The sequence below is a fragment of the Thalassophryne amazonica genome, chromosome 8 (genome assembly GCF_902500255.1).
Source record: "Thalassophryne amazonica chromosome 8, fThaAma1.1, whole genome shotgun sequence".
NCBI lineage: Eukaryota > Metazoa > Chordata > Actinopteri > Batrachoidiformes > Batrachoididae > Thalassophryne > Thalassophryne amazonica.
Window position 1 is genome coordinate 110,116,184 of NC_047110.1, and position 25,212 is coordinate 110,141,395.

The window sequence follows — 25,212 nt, forward strand, 5'->3', positions numbered from 1 at the left end:
ACACTGTTCAGGGCAGATGGCAGACAAGCGTGTGTGGCGTCGTGTGGGTGAGCGGTTTTCTGATGTCAATGTTGTGGATCGAGTGGCCCATGGTGGCGGTGGGGTTATGGTATGGGCAGGCGTCTGTTATGGATGAAGAACACAGATGCACTTTATTGATGGCATTTTGAATGCACAGAGATACCGTGACGAGATCCTGAGGCCCATTGTTGTGCCATACATCCAAGAACATCACCTCATGTTGCAGCAGGATAATGCACGGCCCCATGTTGCAAGGATCTGTACACAATTCTTGGAAGCTGAAAATGTCCCAGTTCTTGCATGGCCGGCATACTCACCGGACATGTCACCCATTGAGCATGTTTGGGATGCTCTGGACCGGCGTATACGACAGCGTGTACCAGTTCCTGCCAATATCCAGCAACTTCGCACAGCCATTGAAGAGGAGTGGACCAACATTCCACAGGCCACAATTGACAACCTGATCAACTTTATGCAAAGGAGATGTGTTGCACTGCATGAGGCAAATGGTGGTCACACCACATACTGACTGGTTTCCCCCCCAATAAAACAAAACTGCACCTTTCAGAGTGGCCTTTTATTGTGGACAGTCTAAGGCACACCTGTGCACTAATCATGGTGTCTAATCAGCATCTTGATATGGCACACCTGTGAGGTGGGATGGATTATCTCAGCAAAGGAGAAGTGCTCACTATCACAGATTTAGACTGGTTTGTGAACAATATTTGAGGGAAATGGTGATATTGTGTATGTGGAAAAAGTTTTAGATCTTTGAGTTCATCTCATACAAAATGGGAGCAAAACCAAAAGTGTTGCGTTTATATTTTTGTTGAGTGTAGTTGGTCCTTTTGTGTTTGACAACCCACATTAATTCATACTTTTGTCCACTTTTTTTTATATGTATTTGTTAATACCATTACTGTAGGTTTAACTACGCAATTATACTTTATACACTAATTACCGTTTTTTTTATCGTGTTAGCCATGGGATAAAAAAGCTTTTCAACCTACCATCCCTGGTTCTCAAGACCAGGCACTTAAGTGGCTCTAATCTACTCTCCTATTTTACTCTTCCTTTTTAGATATTTAGATATACCTTTATATACTAGCGTAGTTCCACCTTAGAATTGGAATATAATATATACGATATACCTTACTGAATTTTCATGTAAATGGTTTTACATAAAATGTGTACATTTTACAGTTTAATCCTGTAATTAAAAAAAAAAGTTAAAACTGTAATTTTAATAGTCATTTCCTGTTGAATTAGCATGGACATGCTGTTATTAAAACATTTCTTTCTGGAATATTTAGACATTTAATTTCATTTCATTTATTTGTTTGACAGGGACAATGCAATCAGACAGAGCAAACAGTGTTTGCAACTGATGTGAGGCACAAAGAGCTTCTAACACTCACTCCTCCATTCACTCACACCTTCACTCACAGTGCTATTTACACTTGGGTACAACATTGGTGACTTTTAAGCCAAAACCTGCACCCAGAGGTGAACATCCTCAACTCAGATAGAGTAAGACCCTTCGGCTGCTCCCTGGTTTATTACACTCTGGGTCGCCACAGTAGATCCAAGGTGGCTCTGCATGTTGATTTGGCACAAGTTTTACACCGGATGCCCTTCCTGATGCAACGTCACATTACATGAAGAAATGTGGCAGGGGTGGGGTTTGAACCAGGAACTTTTGGCACTGAAACTAATTGCACTAACCACTTGTCCACCACCCCTGCTATCTATCACTGTCTTATTGATTAATAATCATAACAATACATAATGAATCCGTTCGTTATTGTTGCATGTTAATAATTGCAATGCAAATTTATGGAACAGATAAGCTATTAATTGTCTATTTAGAAGATAAAATCTCTGCAAAAGGTTCATTTTATGTTTAAATATCCTCAAAATGTAGTTTAAACAATCACCTCTTTTTTCAAACCCTAAATTTATAGTATTTTACTGTATTTGTGAAAATTCTTATCTGTAAACTCAAACAATGGTAAACTTAAAATTAACAGGAAAAAAAACATTATTTTAACAGGGTCATGTTGTAATACAGTTTTTGGTATTATGGTTTTTCTGTGTTTAAACTACAGTCATCTGTAATTTATACAATGATATATGATTATTTTTAACATACGAGGTCTGTCAATAAAGTATAGGTCCTTTTTATTTTTTCAAAAACTATATGGATTTCATTCATGTTTTTACGTCAGACATGCTTGAACCCTCGTGCGCATGCGTGAGTTTTTCCACGCCTGTCGGTGACGTCATTCGCCTGTGAGCACTCCTTGTGGGAGGAGTCATCCAGCCCCTCGTCGGAATTCCTTTGTCTGAGAAGTTGCTGAGAGACTGGTGCTTTGTTTGATCAAAATTTTTTCTAAACCTGTGAGACACATCGAAGTGGACACGGTTCGAAAAATTAAGCTGGTTTTCAGTGAAAATTTTAACGGCTGATGAGAGATTTTGAGGTGATACTGTCGCTTTAAGGACTTCCCACGGTGCGAGACGTCGCACAGCACTCTCAGGCGCCGTCGTCAGCCTGTTTCAAGCTTAAAACCTCCACATTTCAGGCTCTATTGATCCAGGACGTCGTGAGAGAACAGAGAAGTTTCAGAAGAAGTCGGTTTCAGTATTTTATCCTGATATTCCACTGTTAAAGGAGATTTTTTTAATGAAAGACGTGCGGGCGGATTGCAGCGTCGGCTCGCAGCCGCCGCGACGCTCCGCCACAGGAAAAACACCTCTGTTGGAAGCCTTAAGGACAAGTTGGAACATGTCCAGCTGATAAACAATTTCTCATATACTCACTCCACTGAAAGCCATCAAAAGCCGCCTGGATTTTACAAATGGTTATCAACATGGGGGTGTTTTTCCTGTGCCGCCGCACCGCGCGGACGCGTCCGCACGTCTTTCATTAAAAAAATCTCCTTTAACAGTGGAATATCCGGATAAAATGCTGAAACCGACTTCTTCTGAAACGTCTCTGTTCTCTCACGACGTCCTGGATCAATAGAGCCTGAAATGTGGAGGTTTTCAGCTTGAAACAGGCTGACGACGGCGCCTGAGAGTGCTGCACGACGTCTCGCACCGTGGGAAGTCCTTAAAGCGACAGTATCACCTCAAAATCTCTCATCAGCCGTTAAAATTTTCACTGAAAACCAGCTTAATTTTTTGAACCGTGTCCACTTCGATGTGTCTCACAGGTTTAGAAAAAATTTTGATCAAACAAAGCGCCAGTCTCTCAGCAACTTCTCAGACAAAGGAATTCCGACGGGGGACTGGACGACTCCTCCCACAAGGAGTGCTCACAGGCGGATGACGTCACCGACAGGCGTGGAAAAACTCACGCATGCGCACGAGGGTTCAAGCATGTCTGACGTAAAAACATATGAATGAAATCCATATAGTTTTTGAAAAAAATAAAAAGGACCTATACTTTATTGACAGCCCTCATATTTGTACTGTTAGTTTCACAGTTCAGTTTCATTCTACATTTTACAAATTATTGCTCTCAATTAAACTCCACTGTTTTTCTTTTCATAGTTTTTTGTTGTTGTTGTTGTGATTTTACAGGATTTCCCTGTTAATTTCACAGACTTTTTTACAGTGTAGCTCCCTCCATCCTCCCACGACTCCTACAGCTCCTCCTTCTTCCTGTGACTCCCACAACTCCTTCCATCCTCATGTGGCTCCTACACCTCCCTCCTTCCTCCCACAGTTCCCTCAGTCCTCCTGTGACTCCTACACAGATCAGCTTTCTGCTGCGTCTCCATCCCTGGGCCCATTTTAACTATGAGACATCCTGCTGTTAATAACGCGTTCACTGTGTACCCATAATATCTTCATCCAATCACACTTGTGGTTTTGGCTGCCCCCAACACACACATCTTCCCACCACCAGTTCTTCACTTCATCCCATCTAATAAATCTGAAAGGACAAATGTAAGCCCCCCTGGAAAATTGTCCTTCACCACCTGGCATTAATATATGTCTCGTCAGTCCTGCACTGACTTCATTCAGCTTTACGTCTGACATTAGACTGGATCATCAGCATGAAGTGTTCATCTCTTTCAGCTTTTACATTTTTATTGTTTTATCAAATTATAATCAACCCAGAGATGAACGCTTCCACCAAAATCCAACAGTTCTTTATAAAATGCAAATCAGTGGGAAGAAAAAAACATATGCAGTGAAAATTATTCTGGAGCTTATGATTGCTGTTACAAGGAAAGAAAAAACATATGTTGAGGCTTTTTTTAAATTTTAAAATAAAACCAAAATGTTGAGAATAAAGTTGAAATGCTGTTTTGAGAATGAAGTCAACATGTTGAGAATAAAGTTGAAATGTAAGGAATGTCAAGAATAAAGTCGAAAAACGATTTCAAAAATATAGTCTAAATGTCTAGAATAAAGCTGAAATACTATAATTCCAGCACAAAAGTCGAAATGTTGAGAATAAGGTTGAAATACTATTTCAAGAATGAAGTCGAAATGTTGACAATAAAGTTGAAATACTATTTCAAGAATGAAGTCGAAATGTTGACAATAAAGTTGAAATACTATTTCAAGAATGAAGTCGAAATGTTGACAATAAAGTTGAAATACTATTTCAAGAATTAAGTCAAAATGTCGAAAATAAAGCTGAAGAACTATTTCAAGAATATAGTCAAAATGTTGAGAATAAAGCTGAAATAAAAATTAGAGAATAAAGTCGAAATGTCGAGAATAAAGCTAAAAAACTATTTCAAGAATATAGTCAAAATCTTGAGAATAAAGATGAAATACTAATTAGAGAATAAAGTTGAAATGTCGAGAATAAGGTTGAAATTCTGTTTTGAGAATAAAGTTGAAATGTCGAGAATAAAGCTGAAAAACTATTTCAAGAATATAGTCAAAATCTTGAGAATAAAGATGAAATACTAATTAGAGAATAAAGTTGAAATGTCGAGAATAAGGTTGAAATTCTGTTTTGAGAATAAAGTTGAAATGTCGAGAATAAAGCTGAAAAACTATTTCAAGAATATAGTCAAAATCTTGAGAATAAAGATGAAATACTAATTAGAGAATAAAGTTGAAATGTCGAGAATAAGGTTGAAATTCTGTTTTGAGAATAAAGTTGAAATGTCGAGAATAAAGCTGAAAAACTATTTCAAGAATATAGTCAAAATGTCGAGAATAAAGCTGAAATACTAATTAGAGAATAAAGTTGAAATGTCGAGAATAAGGTTGAAATTCTGTTTTGAGAATAAATTTGAAATGTTTATTGTCCCCTTTGGGACAATAAAGTATATCGTATCATATCATATCAAAATACTATTTCAAGAATGAAGTTGAAATGCCAAGAATAAAGTTGAAGTCTCGGGAATAATGTCAAAATGTCGAGAATAAAGTTTAAATGGTGAGAATAAAGTTTAAATACTATTTCAAGAATATAGTCAAAATGTCAACTATAAAGCTGAAATACTATTTTGAGAATGAAGTCCAAATATCGAGAATAAAGCTGAAATACTAATTAGAGAATAAAGTTCAAATGTCGAGAATAAGGTTGAAATTCTGTTTTGAGAATAAAGTTGAAATGTTGAGAATAAAGTTGAAATACTGTTTCAAGAATATAGTCAAAATGTCGAGAATAAAGCTGAAATAATAATTAGAGAATAAAGTTGAAATGTTGAGAATAAGGTTGAAATTCTGTTTTGAGAATAAAGTTGAAATGTTTGCAGAGCACTTGAAGTCCAAGACAAATTTCCCTTTGGGACAATAAAGTATATCGTATCATATCATATCAAAATACTATTTCAAGAATGAAGTCAAAATGCAGAGAATAAAGTTGAAGTTTTGGGAATAATGTCAAAATGTTGAGAATAAAGTTTAAATACTATTTCAAGAATGAAGTCAAAATGCTGAGAATAAAGTTGAAGTCTTGGAATAATGTGAAAATGTCAAGAATAAAGTTTAAATACTATTTCAAGAATATAGTCAAAATCTCCAGAATAAAGCTGAAATACTAAGTAGAGAATAAAGTTTAAATACTGTTTCAAGAATATAGTCAAAATGTCAGGAATAAAGCTGAAATACTATTTTGAGAATGAAGTCTAAATATCGAGAATAAAGCTGAAATACTAATTAGAGAATAAAGTTGAAATCAAGAGAATAAGGTTGAAATACTATTTGTTGTGTGGGCCGCTGAAGAGGAGGTACTGCTGGCCCACCACCAGAGGGTGCCCTGCCTGAAGTGCGGGCTTCAGGCACGAGAGGGCGCTGCCGCCTCAGGAACAAGCCGTGGTGACAGCTGTCACCCATCATCCATGACAGCTGTCACTAATCATCCACATCTGGTATAAAAGCAGGAAGACACCTCCACCACACTGCCGAGATATCATCATCTATCAGAGGTAATACTCTCAGCCTTTTTGTGAGATTTGTAAATCTGTTATTGTGAGTGTTTGCAGGAGTACCGGTCGTTTTTGTGGAGGCTGTGCAAGACGGCGCTCTTTTTCTTCTGAGACCGCTGCAACGTGTTGAGTGAGAGGTGGAGGTGTAATTCCCTCCAGGATTGTTACTGGGTGTTCACACACCCACCCTTTGACTGTCTTTTGCTTTTTGCCAGCAGTACCAGATCCGACACGCCGTGAAGGTGGCCACCTGGGGACTCCGGGACTTGGCGGCTCCAGTATCTCCTTGGGTTCGGTGGCGGTGGAAAATCGTGTGGTTCTGGTTCGTTTCCAGACGGGCGTCTCCTATCGTCGAGCTGCCCACACGACACCTTTATTGATTGACTGTTGCACATTCTGAATCTGCTGTGTTTGGTTGTGTCTTTCACAACAGTAAAGTGTTATAATTTGACTCCTTCCCTTGTCCGTTCATTTACGCCCCCTGTTGTGGGTCCGTGTCACTACACTTTCCCAACAGGATATCTCGGCCAGCGTCATGGACTCCGAGGGGCGTCACCAGGCTGTTGAACAGCCAATGGGAGAGCAGGGAGCTCAGGCGTCTGCAGGAGGCGTGATTGGTGAGCTACAGCATATTCTCACCGCCTTTACGGCTCGAATGGATCAAATAGCCGAGCAAACATCCTCCTGAATACCGCAGGGTGGAGGCTCTCTCCGCGCACGTGGCGGGCAAGCGCTCAGGGCGCTGCTGCAGCTCCACCTCCTGCCGACCCTGTGCTGGTACTAAATATCCCAGTGGTGGTTCAACAACCCCTCCCACCATCCCCTGAAGCTACAAAGCCCTCCTGAGCCGTACGGAGGGTTGTGTGGAGACGTGCGCGGACTTTCTTATGCAGTGTTTGCTCGTCTTCGCACAACGTCCCGTCATGTACGCGTCAGACGCTAGCAAAATAGCTTATGTGATCACTCTGCTTCGGGGAGAGGCACGCGCTTGGGCTACGGCGCGTTGGGAGCAAAATTCACGGCTCCTTCACACATACACTGGGTTTGTGAGGGAGTTCAGAACTGTGTTTGATCACCCTAACAGGGGAGAGACCGCTTCAACCGTGCTGCTGTCGATGAGACAGGGGCGCCGAAGCGCAGCTGCTTATGCAGTCGACTTCCGCATCGCGGCTGCGAGGTCCGGCTGGAATAATGCTGCGCTCCGCGCCGCCTTTGTAAACGGACTGTCGTCGGTCCTAAAGGAGCACCTAGTGGCCAAGGATGAACCGCGGGACTTAGATGGGCTTATTGATCTCATTATATGTGTCATGTGTCAGGTTGTCTCCTCCTCCTCTTCAAAGAATTTTGGCTCTCTGTTGGGACTGTTTACACAGAGACTGCTACCTGCTGCTTTGGACTTTGAACTAATAGTCTTTTTCAAGACTTTTTTACTTTTTTACCTTTTTATTTTTTTTTTTTTTTACTTTTTTACTTGACTCTACTGGTGGTCGGCTCTCACTGCGGTATTGTATCACTTCTTGTTCCGGAGCACAGCGGTGTTTTTCTGTATCTGTTAGCTGTTTGATCTGCGCAGTTAGATTGATCTAGTTATCTAGATTACGATTTGTTTCCCAGTGTAATCTTTACGTGCCTTAACTAAAGCACTCCTTCTGCTGAATCACCTCTAAATTATTTACACATTATTCGCTTTGCGTGTTTTTAGGAATCCGCTAGCTTAGCGTAGCTACTAGCTCTTAGCCGATTTAGCATGGCGGCTTCTCCTGTCTCTCCCGCACTTTTCTGCTCTGGGTGTGGAAATGTTTAGTTATTCCTCGGCCTCCTTTAGCAGTATGGTACTTGTAATAAGTGTAGCTTATTCGTAGCTTTGGAGGCCAGGCTGGGCGAATTGGAGACTCGGTCCCGCACCGTGGAAAATCTACAGCTAGCAAGGCCCCTGTAGTCGGTGCGGACCAAGGTAGCTTAGCCGCCGTTAGTTCCCCCCTGGCAGATCCCGAGCAGCCGGGAAAGCAGGCCGACTGGGTGACTGTGAGGAGGAAGCGTAGCCCTAAACAGAAGCCCCGTGTACACCGCCAACCCGTTCACATCTTTAACCGTTTTTCCCCACTCGACGATACACCCGCGAGGATCAAACTCTGGTTATTGGCGACTCTGTTTTGAGAAATGTGAAGTTAGCGACACCAGCAACCATAGTCAATTGTCTTCCGGGGCCAGAGCAGGCGACATTGAAGGAAATTGAAACTGCTGGCTAAGGCTAAGCGTAAATTTGGTAAGATTGTAATTCACGTCGGCAGTAATGACACCCGGTTACGCCAATCGGAGGTCACTAAAATTAACATTGAATCGGTGTGTAACTTTGCAAAAACAATGTCGGACTCTGTAGTTTCTCTGGGCCCCTCCCCAATCAGACCGGGAGTGACATGTTTAGCCGCATGTTCTCCTTGAATTGGCTGGCTGTCTGAGTGGTGTCCAAAAAATGAGGGGGGCTTCATAGATAATTGGCAAGCTTCTGGGGAAAACCTGGTCTTGTTAGGAGAGACGGCAGCCATCCCACTTTGGATGGAGCAGCTCTCATTTCTAGAAATCTGGCCAATTTTCTTAAATATCCTCCAAACCGTGACTATCCAGGGTTGGGACCAGGAAGCAGAGTTGTAGTCTTACACACCTCTCTGCAGCTTCTCTCCCCCTGCCATCCCTCATTACCCCATCCCCGTAGAGACGGTGCCTGCTCCCAGACTACCAATAACCAGCAAAAATCTATTTAAGCATAAAAATTCAAAAAGAAAAAATAATATAGCACCTTCAACTGCACCACAGACTAAAACAGTTAAATGTGGTCTATTAAACATTAGGTCTCTCTCTTCTAAGTCCCTGTTGGTAAATGATATAATAATTGATCAACATATTGATTTATTCTGCCTAACAGAAACCTGGTTACAGCAGGAGGAATATGTTAGTTTAAATGAGTCAACACCCCCGAGTCACACTAACTGTCAGAATGCTCGTAGCACGGGCCGGGTGGAGGATTAGCAGCAATCTTCCATTCCACGTTATTAATTAATCCAAAACCCAGACAGAGCTTTACTTCATTTGAAAGCTTGTCTCTTAGTCTTGTTCCATCCAAATTGGAGTCCCAAAAACCAGTTTTATTGTATTATCTATCGTCCACCTGGTCGTTACTGTGAGTTTCTCTGTGAATTTTCAGACCTTTTGTCCTGACTTAGTGCTTAGCTCAGATAAGATAATTATAGTGGGCGATTTTAACATCCACACAGATGCTGAGAATGACAGCCTCAACACTGCATTTAATCTATTATTAGACTCTATTGGCTTTGCTCAAAAAGTAAATGAGTCCACCCACCACTTTAATCATATCTTAGATCTTGTTCTGACTTATGGTATGGAAATAGAAGACTTAACAGTATTCCCTGATAACTCCCTTCTGTCTGATCATTCTTAATAACATTTACATTACTCTGATGGACTACCCAGCAGTGGGGAATAAGTTTCATTACACTAGAAGTCTTTCAGAAAGCGCTGGTAACTAGGTTTAAGGATATGATTCCTTCTTTATGTTCTCTAATTGCCATATACCAACACAGTGCAGAGTAGCTACCTAAACTCTGTAAGGGAGATAGAGTATCTCGTCAATAGTTTTACATCCTCATTGAAGACAACTTTGGTGCTGTAGCTCCTCTGAAAAAGAGAGCTTTAAATCAGAAGTGTCTGACTCCGTGGTATAACTCACAAACTCCGTAGCTTAAAGCAGATAACCCGTAAGTTGGAGAGGAAATGGCGTCTCCACTAATTTAGAAGATCTTCACTTAGCCTGGAAAAAGAGTCTGTTGCTCTATAAAAAAGCCCTTCGTAAAGCTAGGACCTCTTTCTACTCATCACTAATTGAAGAAAATAAGAACAAACCCCAGGTTTCTTTTCAGCACTGTAGCCAGGCTGACAAAGAGTCAGAGCTCTATTGAGCTGAGTATTCCATTAACTTTAACTAGTAATGACTTCATGACTTTCTTTGCTAACAAAATTTTAACTATTAGAGAAAAATTACTCATAACCATCCCAAAGACGTATCGTTATCTTTGGCTGCTTTCAGTGATGCCGGTATTTGGTTAGACTCTTTCTCTCCGATTGTTCTGTCTGAGTTATTCTCATTAGTTACTTCATCCAAACCATCAACATGTTTATTAGACCCCATTCCTACCAGGCTGCTCAAGGAAGCCCTACCATTATTTAATGCTTCGATCTTAAATATGATCAATCTATCTTTGTTAGTTGGCTATGTACCACAGGCTTTTAAGGTGGCAGTAATTAAACCATTACTTAAAAAGCCATCACTTGACCCAGCTATCTTAGCTAATTATAGGCCAATCTCCAACCTTCCTTTTCTCTCAAAAATTCTTGAAAGGGTAGTTGTAAAACAGCTAACTGATCATCTGCAGAGGAATGGTCTATTTGAAGAGTTTCAGTCAGGTTTTAGAATTCATCATAGTACAGAAACAGCATTAGTGAAGGTTACAAATGATCTTCTTATGGCCCTCGGACAGTGGACTCATCTCTGTGCTTGTTCTGTTAGATCTCAGTGCTGCTTTTGATACTGTTGACCATAAAATTTATTACAGAGATTAGAGCATGCCATAGGTATTAAAGGCACTGCGCTGCAGTGGTTTGAATCATATTTGTCTAATAGATTACAATTTGTTCATGTAAATGGGGAATCTTCTTCACAGACTAAAGTTAATTATGGAGTTCCACAAGGTTCTGTGCTAGGACCAATTTTATTCACTTTATACATGCTTCCCTTAGGCAGTATTATTAGACGGTATTGCTTAAATTTTCATTGTTACGCAGATGATACCCAGCTTTATCTATCCATGAAGCCAGAGGACACACACCAATTAGCTAAACTGCAGGATTGTCTTACAGACATAAAGACATGGATGACCTCTAATTTCCTGCTTTTAAACTCAGATAAACTGAAGTTATTGTACTTGGCCCCACAAATCTTAGAAACATGGTGTCTAACCAGATCCTTACTCTGGATGGCATTACCCTGACCTCTAGTAATACTGTGAGAAATCTTGGAGTCATTTTTGATCAGGATATGTCATCAAAGTGCATATTAAACAAATATGTAGGACTGCTTTTTTGCATTTACGCAATATCTCTAAATCAGAAAGGTCTGTCTCAGAGTGATGCTGAAAAACTAATTCATGCATTTATTTCCTCTAGGCTGGACTATTGTAATTCATTATTATCAGGTTGTCCTAAAAGTTCCCTAAAAAGCCTTCAGTTAATTCAAAATGCTGCAGCTAGAGTACTGACGGGGACTAGAAGGAGAGAGCATATCTCACCCATATTGGCCTCTCTTCATTGGCTTCCTGTTAATTCTAGAATAGAATTTAAAATTCTTCTTCTTACTTATAAGGTTTTGAATAATCAGGTCCCATCTTATCTTAGGGACCTCGTAGTACCATATTACCCCAATAGAGCGCTTCGCTCTCAGACTGCAGGCTTACTTGTAGTTCCTAGGGTTTGTAAGAGTAGAATGGAGGCAGAGCCTTCAGCTTTCAGGCTCCTCTCCTGTGGAACCAGCTCCCAATTCAGATCAGGGAGACAGACACCCTCTCTACTTTTAAGATTAGGCTTAAAACTTTCCTTTTTGCTAAAGCTTATAGTTAGGGCTGGATCAGGTGACCCTGAACCATCCCTTAGTTATGCTGCTATAGACGTAGACTGCTGGGGGGTTCCCATGATGCACTGTTTCTTTTTCTTTTGCTCTGTATGCACCACTCTGCATTTAATCATTAGTGATCGATCTCTGCTCCCCTCCACAGCATGTCTTTTCCTGGTTCTCTCCCTCAGCCCCAACCAGTCCCAGCAGAAGACTGCCCCTCCCTGAGCCTGGTTCTGCTGGAGGTTTCTTCCTGTTAAAAGGGAGTTTTTCCTTCCCACTGTAGCCAAGTGCTTGCTCACAGGGGGTCGTTTGGACCGTTGGGGTTTTACATAATTATTGTATGGCCTTGCCTTACAATATAAAGCGCCTTGGGGCAACTGTTTGTTGTGATTTGGCGCTATATAAAAAAATTGATTGATTGATTGATTGATTATACGGTTAGACAGTCGGTTGGAGGAACGCCGTCGGGAACGAGACGAAAGACGTGGCCGGGCGCGCGCCGTCCCTCTTCCTTCCGGGTCCGAGCAAGGTCCGCCCTTCCCACGCTCCCTGGCCTCTACGTCCCGTGGGGCGACAGCTCCCCCTGCTGACGAAGCTATGGACACGAGCAGGGCCACATTTAGACCACCTAATAGACAGAGGAGGCTTCCCCGCGGGGCGTGTTTTGTTTGTGGCTCAATGGAGCATCAATTGAGCAATTGCCCCGAACGGTTAAACACCAACGCCCGCCCCTAGAAACTGGGCTTAGGGTGGGCCAAAAAATTCACGTGGGACACACACATATTGCCACATGACTCGGTTACAATCCTTAGTGGGGATTTAACCCTTCAGGCCCCAGCACTGGTAGACACAGGGTCAGAAGGGAATCTGCTAGACAGCAGATGGGCCAGGGAGGTAGGGCTCCCTCTGGTGGCGCTACCTGCACCATTGCAGGTGCGAGCACTAGATGGCACCCTACTCCCTTTAATCACACACAAGACACCACCAGTAACTCTGGTAGTGTCAGGGAATCATAGGGAGGAGATTGACTTTTTTGTGACTCCTTCTACCTCCCATGTGATTCTGGGGTTCCCCTGGATGCTGAAACACAATCCCCGGATTGATTGGCCGTCCGGGGTGGTGGTACAGTGGAGCAAAACCTGCCATCGGATGTGTTTGGGATCCTCGGTTCCTCCCGGTTCCCAGGCTAAGGAGCAGGTCCAAGTTCCCCCCAATCTGTCGGCGGTGCCGGTTGAGTACCACGATCTTGCTGACGTTTTTAGCAAGGATTGGGCACTCACTCTTCCCCCGCACCGTCCATATGATTGTGCCATCGATTTGTTGCCAGGCGTGGAGTTCCCGTCCAGCAGGCTGTACAACCTCTCCCGACCTGAGTGCGAATCAATGGAGACCTACATCCGGGACTCCTTAGCTGCCGGGCTGATCCGTAACTCCACCTCTCCGATGGGAGCAGGTTTCTTTTTTGTGGGCAAAAAAGATGGCGGTCTTCGTCCATGCATTGATTACCGGGGGCTGAACGAGATCACGGTTCGCAACCGATACCCGTTGCCTTTGTTGGATTCAGTGTTCACCCCCCTGCATGGAGCCAAAATCTTCACAAAGTTGGATCTTAGGAACGCATACCACCTAGTTCGGATCCGGAAGGGAGACGAATGGAAGACGGCATTTAACACCCCGTTAGGTCATTTTGAGTACCTGGTCATGCCGTTCGGCCTCACTAACGCCCCCGCGACGTTCCAAGCTTTGGTTAATGACGTCTTGCGGGACTTCCTGCACCGATTCGTCTTCGTGTATCTGGATAATATACTCATCTTTTCTCCGGACCCTGAGACCCATGTACCGCATGTACGTCAGGTCCTGCAGCGGTTGTTGGAGAACCGGCTGTTTGTGAAGGGCGAGAAGTGTGAGTTCCACCGCACTTCTTTGTCCTTCCTGGGGTTTATCATCTCCTCCAACTCCGTCGCCCCGGATCCGGCCAAGGTCGCAGCGGTGAGAGACTGGCCCCAACCTACAAGCCGTAGGAAGCTGCAACAGTTCCTCGGCTTCGCAAATTTCTACAGGAGGTTCATTAAGGGGTATAGTCAGGTAGTTAGCCCCCTGACGGCCCTGACCTCACCAAAAGTTCCCTTCACCTGGTCGGATCGGTGCAAAGCCGCGTTTAGGGAGTTGAAACGCCGGTTCTCGACTGCACCGGTCTTGGTGCAGCCCGATCCTGGTCGCCAGTTTGTGGTTGAAGTGGATGCCTCTGACTCAGGGATAGGAGCCGTGCTATCCCAGAGCGGAGAAACCGATAAGGTTCTTCACCTGTGTGCCTATTTTTCCCGCAGGTTGACCCCAGCAGAGCGGAACTATGACGTGGGCAATCGAGAGCTCCTTGCGGTGAAAGAGGCTCTTGAGGAGTGGAGACATCTGCTGGAGGGAGCGTCAGTGCCTTTCACGGTTTTCACTGACCACCGGAACCTGGAGTATATCAGGACCGCCAAGCGACTGAACCCCAGGCAAGCCCGCTGGTCACTGTTTTTCGGCTGTTTTGACTTCCAGACCCACCAGAGGCCAGAGCTGCCGTGCTGGACTACTGTCACGGGTCCAAGCTCTCCTGCCACCCAGGGGTGCGTAGGACCATGGCAGTAGTCCGGCAGCGCTTCTGGTGGGCGTCCCTGGAGACTGATGTCCGGGCTTACATCCAGGCCTGCACCACCTGCGCCAGGGGCAAGGCGGACCACCAGAAGGCACAGGGACTTCTACAGCCACTTCCTGTGCCTCACCGCCCCTGGTCCCACATCGGTCTGGATTTTGTCACGGGACTCCCGCCGTCCCGGGGACACACCACCGTACTCACGATAATGGACCGTTTCTCCAAGGCGGCCCACTTCATGGCCCTCCCGAAGCTCCCATCGGCCCAGGAGACGGCGGATCTCCTGGTCCACCATGTCGTCTGGCTGCATGGGATACCAACAGATATCGTTTCGGATCGCGGTCCCCAGTTCTCCTCGCAGGTGTGGAGAAGTTTCTGCCGGGAACTGGGGGCCACTGTAAGCCTCTCATCTGGGTATCACCCGCAAACTAACGGACAGGTCGAACGGGCCAACCAGGAGCTGGAGCAGGCCCTCAGGTGCACGACCTCCGCACACCCGACGGCTTGGAGTGAACATCTGGCCTGGATCGAGTACGCTCATAACAGCCAGGTGTCCTCTGCCACCGGCCTCTCCCCGTTCGAGGTGTGTCTGGGGTACCAACCCCCTTTGTTTCCTTTGGTGGAGGGAGAGGTCGGTGTGCCCTCGGTCCAGGCCCATCTGCGGAGATGCCGTTGGGTGTGGCGCACCGCCCGTTCGGCCTTATTGAGGGCCCGGACGAGGGCTAAAGCCCATGCAGACCGTCAACGGTCCCCGGCCCCCGCATACCAGCCCGGGCAGGAGGTATGGCTTTCCACCAAGGACATTCCACTCCAGGTCGAGTCCCACAAATTAAAAGACAGATTCATTGGACCCTTCCCCATCCTCAAGGTCCTCAGTCCTACCGCAGTGAGGCTCCAACTCCCGGCCTCACTGCGGATCCATCCGGTCTTTCATGTCTCCAGGATTAAACCGCATCACACCTCACCCCTCTGTGCACCCGGTCCGGCGCCGCCTCCTGCCCGTATTATCAACGGGGAGCCGGCTTGGACTGTTCGCCGGCTCTTGGACGTCCGTCGAATGGGCCGGGGCTTTCAGTATTTGGTGGACTGGGAGGGATATGGACCTGAAGAACGCTCCTGGGTGAAGAGGAGCTTCATCCTGGACCCGGCCCTCCTGGCCGATTTCTATCGTCGCCACCCGGACAAGCCTGGTCGGGCGCCAGGAGGCGCCCGTTGAGGGGGGGGGTCCTGTTGTGTGGGCCGCTGAAGAGGAGGTACTGCTGGCCCACCACCAGAGGGCGCCCTGCCTGAAGTGCGGGCTTCAGGCACGAGAGGGCGCTGCCACCTCAGGAACAAGCCGTGGTGACAGCTGTCACCCATCATCCGTGACAGCTGTCACTAATCATCCACATCTGGTATAAAAGCAGGAAGACACCTCCACCACACTGCCGAGATATCATCTTCTATCAGAGGTAATACTCTCAGCCTTTTTGTGAGATTTGTAAATCTGTTATTGTGAGTGTTTGCAGGAGTACCGGTCGTTTTTGTGGAGGCTGTGCAAGACGGCACTCTTTTTCTTCTGAGACCGCTGCAACGTGTTGAGTGAGAGGTGGAGGTGTAATTCCCTCCAGGATTGTTACTGGGTGTTCACACACCCACCCTTTGACTGTCTTTTGCTTTTTGCCAGCAGTACCAGATCCGACACGCCGTGAAGGTGGCCACCTGGGGACTCCGGGACTTGGCGGCTCCAGTATTCCTTGGGTTCGGTGGCGGTGGAAATCGTGTGGTTCCGGTTCGTTTCCAGACGGGCGTCTCCTATCGTCGAGCCTGCCCACACGACACCTTTATTGACTGTTGCACATTCTGAATCTGCTGTGTTTGGTTGTGTCATTCACAACAGTAAAGTGTTATAATTTGACTCCTTCCATTGTCCGTTCATTTACGCCCCCTGTTGTGGGTCCGTGTCACTACACTTTCCCAACACTATTTCAAGAATGAAGTCGAAATGTTGAGAATAAAGTTGAAATACTATTTCAAGAATGAAGTCAAAATGTTGAGAATAAAGTTGAAATACTATTTCAAGAATGAAGACAAAATGCTGAGAATAAAGTTGAAGTCTTGGAATAATGTCAAAATGTCAAGAATAAACTTTAAATACTATTTCAAGAATATAGTCAAAATGTCAAGAATAAGTCGAAATACTATTTTGAGAATGAAATCCAAATGTCAAGAATAAAGCTGAAATATTTTGAGAATGAACTCGTAATGTCGAGAATGAAGCTGAAATACTAAGTACAGAATAAAATTGAAAAGTTGAGAATAAAGTTGAAATTCTATTTTGAGAATAAAGTTGAAATTCTGTTCAGAGAATAAAGTTGAAATGTTGAGAATGAAGTTAAAATGGTGAGAACAAAGTTGAAATACTATTTCAAGAATATAGTCAAAATGTCAAGAATAAAGCTAAAATTCTGTTTTGAGAATAAAGTTCAAATGGTGAGAACAAAGTTGAACGACTGTTTCAAAAATATTATCAAAATGTCAAGAATAAAGCTGAAATGTCAAAAATGAAGTTGAAATACTATTTCCAGAATATACTCAAAATGTCAAGAATCAAGCTGAAATAGAATTTTGAGAAAAAAAGTCGAAATGTCAGACAAGTAAAACACCTGGTGGAGGTATTTTGTAATTCCCTTTAAATCACATTGCAGAGATATTTCATGTTACAAAAAGTAAAATATGTAAAGGTTGGGTGGCACAGTGGATTAGTGGTTAGCACTGTTGCCTCACAGAGAGAAGGTCGTGGGATCATGTCCCACCTGGTACCTTCTGTGTGGACTTTGCATGTTCTTGTCCTCCACAGACGTGCAGGTTCGGTGAACTAGTGACTCTAAATTGACTGTAAGTTTGTATCTGTGTGGCTGTGTGTTATTGTCCTGTCCATGGTGAACTGCACCTCATGCCTTATGACTGCTGGAATAGACTCCACCCCCACTCATGACCCTTGATTGGAGTAAGTGGGTGTAGAAAATGAATGAGTGAATGTAAAGGTTTTGCACTTTGTCTTTTATGGTTAAGGGTCAGTTTGTTTGCTCGTGGTATCATCCATATTGAATCTGCGGAGATGACATAGTGAGCTGCTTTCCACCTGCTTTCAACTTTATTTCCTTGCGCGTAATCACTGCTTGCAGACGGTAAATCTGAGCTCTATTGTGCGTTCACACCTGGAGTTCGTGCTGTTTTTTCCTGATTTCCATTTCATTAGGCAGGTTGCAGTTGGATGCCGGGTGTAAAGAGGTTTTAGGCGAGGCGAGGAACAAAAACCATAATGGCACGGATTTCTTAGAATAGAATTCATTCCTCTTTTCCTACCTGTTCATTATCTCGCTCCAGCTCTCCTTCACCTTTTGCACACACCACTCATTTCACATTTAATCTCTTCATAGGGCCTTTTCTTTCTCTTGCAATCACTTCACCATCTCTCTCCTCTCACCTCTGTCACACCGCTCCCCTCACCTCTCCTCCCTTCGATAACCTCACCTCTGGAGGACTTCTTTCGCCTTTCCACCTCACCTCTTCACCTCGCAGTCCCTGCTGTTTGTGCAGCAGCAGCCTCCTCCTGCTCCTGCGCCGCCCCCACATCTCTGCCGCTTTCTCCCCCTGCGGCGGTCACTCCTCTCGGGCCACCACATACTCAGCGAGAGGTCAGCAGTCTGGTTTCTCCTGTGTTCCTACCCTCAGTGATTCCACAACTGTGACTGGAGATTACAGTCTTTCATTTGCTCTTTAACACGCAGCCAAAGGGTTAAATACTTATTTTAATTTCTAATATTTTTATAGTCTCAGATGTTTGGCAAAGGTTTTTTTTTATTTAGATCGCAGGTCAAGAGGTTTTGCTTTGCCTGTCTGCTGGATTGTAAGGACAAGGATTGTAAGGACAATTATTCCAACATTGGTTAGAAACCTTGGAATAGAAATTACATTTTGAAGCAGAGCTTTAGAAATCAAGAGGCGGAGCCACCCATTTTTCAACTTAAAAAAAATTTAAATTGCCAAAGCTTAAACATTTTTAAGGTGGTCTTAAGTGTTGAGACAATTTTTATTAAATTTATTGAAAATGTTCTACAGGAAGCGAAGCTGTAAAATGTTGTTGCAGACAAATGGGCAGGGTAAATAAATTGTTACTACATAGTAAATCTTTTTTAACATTACTAGAACTGAATTTCATGAAAGCTGATCAAAGCTGCATTTGTCCAGCAATTGATGTCTGTAGTATGTACTTGTATGGTATATATACACGTTGGAGTGTTTGTGACTAAAGGAGGACACCTGTTACAATTATTTGTTTGCTTATTTGTAAGATCAGATGTGACAAAACAAGTGAGTGTGTAAAATTATAGAAAACTAAAAAGGTTGGTCTCGAATTGTATTACATGCCATCTCAGAACTCTCCACTGCCATGCGGTTTTTGGTGTTTTGGATGATGGCAGATGAACAAACTCAAACTCTAACTAGTTCCCTTCAAGTTCATGCTGTTAAAAAATTACATTTACATTTGAAGTATGTGTGTTTTATACATCTGTACATCATGCCTTGTAGGAGACTTCAATGTGATGTCATTTCCCAGGATAAAGTTGCCTGGACATCAACACGGCCAGCCTGGGAGCATCATATTCAATAGTCTTTACAAATACTAATTCATAATTCATTGAGTAGTGCAAAAATCTGTGCATAATACGTAAAAGCAGTTGTTATAGGTACGGTGCATCTGCAGAGTATTCACAGCCTTTGCTCAATACTTTATTGATGCACCTTTGGCAGCAATTACAGCCTCAAGTCTTCTTGAATATGATGCTACAAGCTTGGTGCACCTATCTTTGGGCAGTTTGGTCTATTCCTCTTTTGTAGCACCTCTCAAGCTCCATCAGGTTGGATGGGGAGTGTCGGTGCACAAACATTTTCAGATCTCTCCAGAGATGTTCAATCAGATTCAGGTCTGGGCTCTGGTTGGACCATTCAAGGACATTCACAGAGTTGTCCTGAAACCATTCCTTTGATATCTTGGCTGTGTGTTTAGGGTCATTGTCCTGCTGAAAGATGAACCGTCGCCCCTGTCTGAGGTCAAGAGCGCTCTGGAGCAGGTTTTCATCCAGGATGTCTCTGTACATTGCTGCATTTATCTTTCCCTCAATCCTGACTAGTCTCCCAGTTCCTGCTGCTGAAAAACATCCCCACAGCATGATGCTGCCACCACCATGCTTCACTGTAGGGATGGTGCCTGGTTTCCTCCAAATATGATGCCAAAAACTTCAATCTTTGTCTGATCAGACCAGAGAATTTTGTTTCTCCTGGTCTGAGAGTCCTTCAGGTGCCTTTTGTCAAACTCCGGGTGGGCTGCCATGTGCCTTTTACTAAGGAGTGGCTTCCATCTGGCCACTCTACCATACAGGCCTGATTGGTGGCTTGCTGCAGAGATGGTTGTCCTTCTGGAAGGTTCTCCTCTCTCCACAGAGGAATGCTGGAGCTCTGACAGAGTGACCATCAGGTTCTTGGTCACCTCCCTGACTAAGGCCCTTCTCCCCGGATCGCTCAGTTTAGACGAGCTGCCAGCTCTTGGAAGAGTCCTGGTGGATCTGAACTTGTTCCATTTACATATGATGGAGGCCACTGTGCTCAATGGGACCTTCAAAGCAGCAGAAATGTTTCTGTTCCCTTCCCCAGATTTGTGCCTCCAGACAATCCTGTCTCGGAGGTCTACAGACAATTCCTTTGACTTCATGCTTGGTTTGTGCTCTGACTGTCAACTGTGGGACCTTATATGTAGACAGGTGTGTGTCTTTCCAAATCATGCCCAATGAACTGAATTGACCCCAGGTGGACTCCAATTAAAGCTGCAGAACCATCTCATGGAAAATCAGTAGGCAACTGAGCTCAATTTTGAGCTTCATGGTAAAGACTGTGAATACTTATGTACATGTGATTTCTTATTATTTTTAATAACTTTGCAAAAACTGAAAAGACAAAAAACAACTTTTTTCACATTGTCACTATGGGGTATTGTGTGGCAAATTTTGAGGGAAAAAATTAATCCATTTTGGAATAAGGCTGTAACATGACAAAATGTGGAAAAGCTGAAGCGCCATCATTACTTTCCGGATGCACTGTACATATTATACCACATAAATTCACAAAACATATTATTTAAAATCATAAAATTAAACATAAAAATCACAAAATATACCACTAAAAATCATCAAGAAAAACATGTCATAACGTATATCATTTTAAATCATAAAATTATACATTAAAACTGAAAAAAATCACTTAAAATCATCAAATCAAACACAAATTCACAAAATATACCACTTTAAATCATAAAATCAAATATAAATCACTAAACATAGCACTTAAATGCATAAAATATCATATAAAATCATATAATATACCACAAAAAACATAAAATCAAACATAAAATTGTAATTTGGGGAGGTGATGGTCTATCAATCAATTCAATCAATCAATTTTTTTATATAGCGCCAAATCACAACAAACAGTTGCCCCAAGGCGCTTTATATTGTAAGGCAAGGCCATACAATAATTATGTAAAACCCCAACGGTCAAAACGACCCCCTGTGAGCAAGCACTTGGCTACAGTGGGAAGGAAAAACTCCCTTTTAACAGGAAGAAACCTCCAGCAGAACCAGGCTCAGGGAGGGGCAGTCTTCTGCTGGGACTGGTTGGGGCTGAGGGAGAGAACCAGGAAAAAGACATGCTGTGGAGGGGAGCAGAGATCGATCACTAATGATTAAATGCAGAGTGGTGCATACAGAGCAAAAGAGAAAGAAACAGTGCATCATGGGAACCCCCCAGCAGTCTACGTCTATAGCAGCATAACTAAGGGATGGTTCAGGGTCACCTGATCCAGCCCTAACTATAAGCTTTAGCAAAAGGAAAGTTTTAAGCCTAATCTTAAAAGTAGAGAGGGTGTCTGTCTCCCTGATCTGAATTGGGAGTTGGTTCCACAGGAGAGGAGCCTGAAAGCTGAAGGCTCTGCCTCCCATTCTACTCTTACAAACCCTAGGAACTACAAGTAAGCCTGCAGTCTGAGAGCGAAGCGCTCTATTGGGGTGATATGGTACTACGAGGTCCCTAAGATAAGATGGGACCTGATTATTCAAAACCTTATAAGTAAGAAGAAGAATTTTAAATTCTATTCTAGAATTAACAGGAAGCCAATGAAGAGAGGCCATCTGGGTGAGATATGCTCTCTCCTTCTAGTCCCCGTCAGTACTCTAGCTGCAGCATTTTGAATTAACTGAAGGCTTTTTAGGGAACTTTTAGGACAGCCTAGCGGTTAAGGCGTTGGGCTTGAGACCAGAAGATCCTCGGTTCAAATCCCAGCCTGACTGGAAAATCACTAAGGGCTAATGGGAAAGCTCTTTAATCCCCTATTGCTCCCGGTGTGTAGTGAGCGTCTTGTATGGCAGCACCCTGACATTGGCATTATTGTAAAGCACTTTGAGCGTCTGATGCAGATGGAAAAGCACTATATAAATGAAGTCCATTTACCATTTAACATCAATAACTAAAGCAAAAAAGTCAGAATAATTCTTGAAAGAATTGACACTGAAAGCTGACACAATGAATTCTGGCAAACTAGCTTTAGTACAACACTTATAGTGAGGTTGTAATGACATCTGGATACTTTTAATATACAACCCCCCAATTCTAATGAAGTTGGGACGTTGTGTAAAATGTAAATAAAAACAGAATACAATGATTTGCAAATCCTCTTCAACCTATATTCAATTGAATACACCACAAACACCAGATATTTAATGTTCAAACTGATAAACTTTATTGTTTTTGTGGAAATATTTGCTCATTTTGAAATGGATGCCTGCAACACGTTTCAAAAAAGCTGGGACAGTGGTATGTTTACCACTGTGTTACATCACCTTTCCTTCTAACAACACTGAATAAGCATTTGGGAACTGAGGACACTAATTGTTGAAGCTTTGTAGGTGGAATTCTTTCCCGTTCTTGCTTCATGTTCGACTTCAGTTGTTCAACAGTCCGGGGTCTCCGTTGTCGTATTTTGCACTTCATAATGCGCCTCACATTTTCAATGTGCGACAGGTCTGGACTGCAGGCAGGCCAGTCTAGTACCCGCACTCTTTTACTATGAAGCCACACTGTTGTAACACGTGCAGAATGTGGCTTGGCATTGTCTTGCTGAAATAAGCAGGGACGTCCCTGAAAAAGACGTTGCTTGGATGGCAGCATGTGTTGCTCCAAAACCTGGATGTACCTTTCAGCATTGATGGTGCCATCACAGATGTGTAAGTTGCCCATGTCATGGGCACTAACACACCCCCATACCATCACAGATGCTGGCTTGTGAACTTTGCACTGGTAACAATCTGGGTGGTCTTTTTCCTCTTTTGTCCGGAGGACACGACATCCATGATTTCCAAAAACAATTTGAAATGTGGACTCATCAGACCACAGCACATTTTTCCACTTTGCGTCTGTCCTTTTCAAATGAGCTTGGGCCCAGAGAAGGTGGTGGCGTTTCTGGATGTTGTTGATGTATGGCTTTCACTTTGCATGGTAGAGTTTTAACTTGCACTTGTAGATGTAGCGACGAACTGTGTTAACGGACAATGGTTTTCTGGAGTGTTCCTGAGCCTACACGGTAAGATCCTTTACACAATGATGTTGGTTTTAAATGCAGTGCTGCCTGAGGGATCAAAGGTCATGGGCATTCAGTGTTGGTTTTCAGCCTTGCCACCTATGTGTAGAAAGTTCTCCAGATTCTCTGAATCTTCTGATTATATTATGGACTGTAGATGATGGAATCCCTAAATTCCTTGCAATTAATCTTTGAGAAATATTGTTCTTAAACTGTTGGACTATTTTGTCAAGCAGTTGTTCACAAAGTGATGATCCTCACCCCATCTTTGCTTGTGAATGGGTGAGCTTTTTGGGGATGCTCCTTTTATACCCAATCATGACACTCACCTGTTTCCAATTAATCTGTTCATCTGTGGAATATTCCAAACAGGTGTTCTTTGAACATTCATCAACTTTTCCAGTCTTTTGTTGCCCCTGTCCCAGCTTTTTTGAAATGTGTTGCAGGCATCCATTTCAAAATGAGCAAATATCCACCCATCCATCCATTTTCTTCCGTTTTATCCGGAGTCGGGTCGCGGGTGCAGCAGCTCAAGCAAAGCCACCCAGACCTCCCGATCCACACACACCTCCCCCAGCTCCTCCGGGGGAACCCCAGGGCGTTCCCAAGCCAGCCGAGAGACGTAGTCCCTCCAGTGTGTCCTGGGTCTTCCCCGGGGCCTCCTCCCGATGGGACGTGCCCGGAACATCTCAACAGCGAGGCGTCCAGGGGCATCCAGAAAAGATGCCCGAGCCACCTCAGCTGGCTCCTTTCGACGTGGAGGAGCAGCGGCTCGACTCCAACCTCCTCCCGAGTGGCTGAGCTCCTCACCCTATCTCTAAGGGAGCGCCCAGCCACCCTGCGGAGGAAACATCTCGACCGCTTGTACTCGCAATCTCGTTCTTTCAGTCAGGAGCCAAATCTCATGACCATAGATGAGGGTCGGAACGTAGATTGATAGGCAAATCGAGAGCTTTGCCCCCCTACTCCGCTCTCTCTTCACCACGACGGTCCGATACAGCAACCGCTTCACTGCAGACGCTGCACTGATCCGTCTGTCGATCTCACGCTCCATCCGTCCCTCGCTTGTGAACAGGACCCCGAGATACTTAAACTCCTCCACTTGAGGCAAGGACACTCCTCCGACCTGAAGTGGGCAAGGCACCTTTTTCCAGTTGAGAACCATGGCCTCAGATTTGGAGGTGCTGATTTTCATCCCGGACGCTTCACTTTCGGCTGCAAACCGCCCCAGTGCACGCTGAAGGTCCTGATTTGATGAAGCCAACAGAACCACATTGTCTGCAAACAGCAGAGATGAGATTCTGTGGTTCCCAAACCAGACCCCCTCTACACCCTGGCTACGCCTAGAAATTCTGTCCATAAAGATAATGAACATAACCATTGACAAAGGGCAGCCCTGGCAGAGGCCAACGTGCACTGGAAACAGGTTTGACTTACTACCGGTGATGCGAACCAGGCTCCTGCTGTGGTTGTACAGGGACCGGATAGCCCTTAGCAAAGGACCCCGGACCCTGTACTCCCAGAGCACCCCCCACAGGATGCCTCGAGAGACACTGTCGAACGCCTTCTCCAGATCCACAAAGCACATGTGGACTGGTTGGGCGAACTCCCATGAACCCTCGAGCACCCGATGGATTGTGTAGAGCTGGTCCAGTGTGCTGCGACCAGGAGGAAAACCACACTGCTCCTCCTGACTCCAAGGAGTGTGATCCCCCTGTAGTTGGAACACACCCTCCGGTCCCCCTTCTTAAACAGAGGGACCACCACCCCGGTCTGCACTGTCCCCGACCACCAC

The 25,212-nt window shown here is 44.2% G+C and overlaps 2 long non-coding RNA genes across 2 annotated transcripts; both read left to right on the forward strand.

Moving 5' to 3' along the window:
- The first annotated feature begins 4,479 nt into the window (after positions 1 to 4,479).
- On the forward strand, positions 4,480 to 5,276 carry LOC117515167. Its single transcript, XR_004562091.1, has 2 exons — positions 4,480 to 4,701; positions 4,813 to 5,276. It is a non-coding gene; the product is annotated as an uncharacterized LOC117515167 (long non-coding RNA).
- A 245-nt stretch (positions 5,277 to 5,521) lies between these two features.
- On the forward strand, positions 5,522 to 17,186 carry LOC117515168. The gene is made up of 3 exons (XR_004562092.1): positions 5,522 to 5,726; positions 11,011 to 11,016; positions 17,092 to 17,186. It is a non-coding gene; the product is annotated as an uncharacterized LOC117515168 (long non-coding RNA).
- The last annotated feature ends 8,026 nt before the right edge of the window (positions 17,187 to 25,212 follow it).